This window comes from Gobio gobio (assembly GCF_949357685.1).
Source record: "Gobio gobio genome assembly, chromosome: 20".
Lineage (NCBI taxonomy): Eukaryota > Metazoa > Chordata > Actinopteri > Cypriniformes > Gobionidae > Gobio > Gobio gobio.
Genome location: NC_137113.1, coordinates 1,705,717 through 1,710,716, shown reverse-complemented (window position 1 = coordinate 1,710,716; position 5,000 = coordinate 1,705,717). Strand labels below are relative to the sequence as shown.

At 40.4% G+C, this 5,000-nt stretch overlaps 1 protein-coding gene across 3 annotated transcripts in view; it reads right to left on the bottom strand.

The window, feature by feature from the left end:
* ctbp2l (C-terminal binding protein 2, like) overlaps positions 1–5,000 on the bottom strand; it is a gene marked incomplete at its 5' end in the record, with an annotated part of 42,156 nt that overhangs the window by 28,705 nt on the left and 8,451 nt on the right. The gene's annotated exons all lie outside the window — the stretch shown is intronic.

The following is a 5,000-nucleotide window of genomic DNA, read 5'->3' as shown; positions in this document are numbered from 1 at the left end:
AACTAAATGATTTTTGGCTATTTATTTACTACACATTGTCAACATAAATAAGCTGAAAGACTGGATAATTCAAACTAATTCTTACTATCCACTCTTGCTAAATTGGGTAAGCACACTAGTGTTCTCATTTCAGATGTTCAGAGTAAATGATTAAACTGAGTTCAGTGTTGGACGGATCAGTTGTTCTAACCAGTTGTTAAAATGACTCGGAGTCATTACGCCAACTGGCTGGAGTTTTCACGGACATTTTTAACCTGTCCCTCTCCCTGTCTGTGGTCCCCACATGCTTCAAAACGTCCACCATTGTTCCTGTACCTAAGCAGTCAAAAACACTCTGCTTAAACGACTGGCGTCCTGTTGCTCTGACCCCCATCATCAGCAAATGCTTTGAGAGACTAGTCAGAAACCACATCTGCTCTGTTCTCCCCCCCTCACTGGACCCACTGCAGTTTGCATACCGCAAAAACCGCTCCACTGATGATGCCATTTCATCAACAATTCACACTGCTCTCTCCCACCTGGAAAAGAGGAACACATATGTGAGAATGCTGTTTGTAGACTACAGCTCAGCATTCAACACCATTGTGCCCTCCATACTTGACATTAAACTCCGGGCTCTCGGCTTAAACAGCTTGTTATGCAGCTGGATCCTGGACTTCCTGTCAAACAGACGCCAGGTGGTCAGAATGGGCAGTAACATCTCCTCACCACTGACTCTCAACACTGGAGCCCCTCAGGGCTGTGTTCTCAGCCCACTCCTGTACTCTTTGTACACACATGACTGTGTGGCAACCCACAGCTCCAACACCATCATCAAGTTTGCTGACGATACGACGGTGGTAGGTCTCATCACTGACAATGATGAAACGGCCTACAGAGAGGAGGTGCACACTCTGACACGGTGGTGTCAGGAGCACAACCTCTCCCTCAACGTCAGCAAGACCAAGGAGCTGGTGGTCGACTTCAGGAGGAATGAGAGAGAACACCGCCCCATCACCATCGATGGAGCACCGGTGGAGAGAGTCAGCAGCTTCAAGTTCCTCGGTGTCCACATCACAGAGGAACTCTCATGGTCCGTCCACACCGAGGCCGTGGTGAAGAAGGCTCATCAGCGCCTTTTCTTCCTGCGACGGCTGAGGAGGTTTGGAATGAGCCGCCACATCCTCACACGGTTCTACACCTGCACCATAGAGAGCCTGCTGACTGGCTGCATCACCACCTGGTACGGCAACAGTACCGCCCGCAGCCGCAAAGCCCTGCAAAGGGTAGTGCGCACGGCCAGCTGCATCATCGGAGGTGAGCTTCCCTCCCTCCAGGACATTTATGTCAGGCGGTGTGTGAAGAGAGCTCAGAGGATCATCAGAGACTCTAGCCACCCGAACCAGGGGCTGCTCTCACTGATGCCATCAGGCAGACGGTACCGCAGCATCAGATCACGCACCAGCCGACTCCAGAACAGCTTCTTCCCACAAACAATCAGACTCCTTAACTCTTGACCCATCAGGATCATAACACACACTGGACAGAATATCACTCAGCACAACCCACTGTAGATAAACACACATTATATACACATTTATTTATCATACAGCATCTATTGCACTTTGGATTTCAATTTTTCAATCTGTGAATAATATTTTATACTGTACATTGTATATTATTATTACTATTATAGCGTAATGTATATTGTTTAGTGTATGTTTAGTGTATATTGTTTAAAGTATATGTATATTGTAAGTATGTGTATATTGTTTAAAGCTGTGAGAACTACACTCACATTGTGTAAATTATTTATTGTTTATTGTAGAGTTTACTGTGCTGTGAGTAATTGTGGGCGCATCAGTGTAATCTGATGCTGCTTTAAATGTTGTACATGTCATGTCATGACTACCATGTTGCTCGGAACTGCACCTAAGAATTTCACCTACTGTTGCACTTGTGCATATGTAGAGTGACAAATAAAGTGATTTGATTTGATTTGATAGGTGGCGAATCGGACATTAGCAGACGCGTTGTGTGTGAATCCCGTCTGTTAGAACATCGCGAAAGATTTGTCAACACACAGAAAACACTTCATAACCGGATAGGATTTGTTTCCCGTTTATTGAAAGTATGCTTTATGTCAGCTGGTCTGAGAAGAGTCAACGTTTTTTGAGCGCAATTCACACCCAGCGGTAATTCAAGGAAAGAAATGTCCGAATGCACCTCGTGCAACATGGATTCGGTCTTCCGACCTTTTGATTAACGTAATATATGAAATATTAGAATGCTAAGACGGTGTTTATTTTGAAGACCGAGAGCGTTCGCGCAGGTTAGGGCTCTCTGATCGTTCTCTCTGTCATCAGTTGACATGCGCCTATCACAAGTTATCTACATTACTCATAAATCACAATAACTGATCAAATAAAGCTTTGGCGGGACAAAAATGTGTTGTTTTGCCAAAAAAATTCAATGTAGGAAAAACCCTGAATATATACAGCGCTTTGGATGGCCATGGGTCTGTTGTAGGTTTTTCTACTTGGGCGTCAGACGCGAATTTGCTTCAAACGCGCGAATGCACAAAAAGCACCAAATAAAATCACTTGCGTGTACCGCGAAAGAGGCGAAAACACGTCCAGGACCTCCAGACGCGCGTCAACGCGCCTTTACATTGACTTAACATTGAAATTAGGGCGGCAAGATTTGGGGAAAATATCGGATTGCGATTATTCTGGTTAAAATTGCAATTGCAATTTAAAATGCGATTATTATTTTTCCTTTTTTTTTTACAAATGAAAAGTGTGTATATAACATTTTGTGTTTATATATTAATATGACTAATAATAATAATAATTATTATTATTATTATTATTGCTAAACAACTAATAACATTCATTATTAAAAAATTAAAATAGAGCATTTTAGAATAAATATAACAGCATAATAATAATAATATTTATATTTTACAGAAAACAAAAAAATGATGGGTTACGTGTTAGTATGCAGACAGCCTATGACTAAAAATCATTAGAAAGGTCTAAGGATTTATTGTAAAAAATATATATAATTATAAAAAATTTTTGCTTTTTATCTTTGATATCAATTTCTTAAAGTCGATGTCTTTAATATGAAATATGAGCCTCTTATGCATCCACTGTGGGGATTAAAACTCCTGTACATTGAAGAAAAACATATGGATTGTCATATACGTTTATTTAGAAGTATTATTTTTCTTATTTTCTACCCAAAAGTTTCATTCATACTGGAGGCCAGAGGGCGCCCTCGAGCAGAAACTCATTTTCCTCAGAGAAGGAATCGTTAGTTTTCAGGAAATCTCTAATGTGAAGCTCGCGCTGTAGCTGAATAAACATGAAGATAATACTTCTGCGACAAGATATGGTGTATTTGAGTTCTTCAAGCCTTCTAGTGATAGTTTACATTTGTGGTAGCTTACATTTGTAAATGTGTGTTTGGGTGAATTATACCTTATAAATAGGCCGACTACACAAAGTTGAGCCTTGGATAAAACAACTCTATATCGCGAATCATATCGTTTCCATCAATGATACATATCGTCACATTTTTTTGTATCGCGATATATCGTTACACCCCTACTTATTCATTATGATGTTTGTGAATCTAAAAACCACGCAAATGTCATAAGTTGACCTCAGACAACAGTATAACAGTTTTTTTTTAAAAAGCCATTTCATGACCACTTTAAAGGCCTTTACTCCATTTTAATCTGAAAGACTGCATTTATTGAAAAAATAGTAAAAAGTTAATTATATAAATTATATTAATGGTAGACTGGGTAAACCCAGCCTGATCTGCCGGCGATTTGATTTCGTCCTGCAACTCAGTCTGGAAACCTATACATTCATTTCTACTGCTTCTGTTACACTTTTGCGGGAACCAATCACAGACTGGCTTATCCACCTGGCCCGCTATTGGCGGGTTTAACACGGCGACGGATAGAGAAGGGATGGATCGATGCCCGTTGATCACGCCTCTTGTGTTCTGATTGGTTGAAGGACTATCCAATTACGTGCAGAGTCTTTTAATTTATGCTAGTTGATCACGCCTCTTGTGTTCTGATTGGTTGAAGGACTATCCAATTACGTACAGAGTCTTTTAATTTATGCTAGTTGATCACGCCTCTTGTGGTCTGATTGGTTGAAGGACTATCCAATTACGTGCAGAGTCTTTTAATTTATGCTAGTTGATCACGCCTCTTGTGGTCTGATTGGTTGAAGGACTATCCAATTACGTGCAGAGTCTTTTAATTTATGCTAGTTGATCACGCCTCTTGTGGTCTGATTGGTTGAAGGACTATCCAATTGCACACAGAGTCATTTGAATTATGCTTGTTGATCACGCCTCTTGTGCAGTAGAAAATTCATAGCAGACTCCCCAGACTAATGTTCAATCTTAAATTGAGCTTGGTCTGGTGATAGCCAGACTATATTAATGGAACATTTTATTATAAATATTGCATAGTATCATAAAATCCCGTAAAATCCTAAATAATAATCAAAAAATATTATTGAACAAAAATATATGACATTACTGATTTTCCTGATGGCTATGGTCACTTTTGACCGCAAAGTTACCAACTGTGACCCAAACATGAGGAGGCCGAGGCGTGATGAGATGCGCTGAAGCAATCCTGTAAATCACTCAACAAACACACCATGATGTTCAAACTACAGAGGTTTGATCAAGAACCTGTTGCTTCAGGAGCGACGCAGATACGAGAAGTGTGTCATGATGACTCAAAAGTCATCAGATCAAGTGTCTGACCACTTCTGCTCAAACGCAACACAACACTGACCATCTTCATCTTCAACACTTCAAACCTGACACACTTCTGCCTGTAAGATGATCTGATGTTGGGCATCTTTATGCACAGTAAATGACACTCGATTTGAGACTTTGTCTCTAATGAACGACATTCAAACATATGGGGTCACTAATGATTAAAAAAAGATAATTGTGACTTTTTTGAAAGGGAAAAAAGC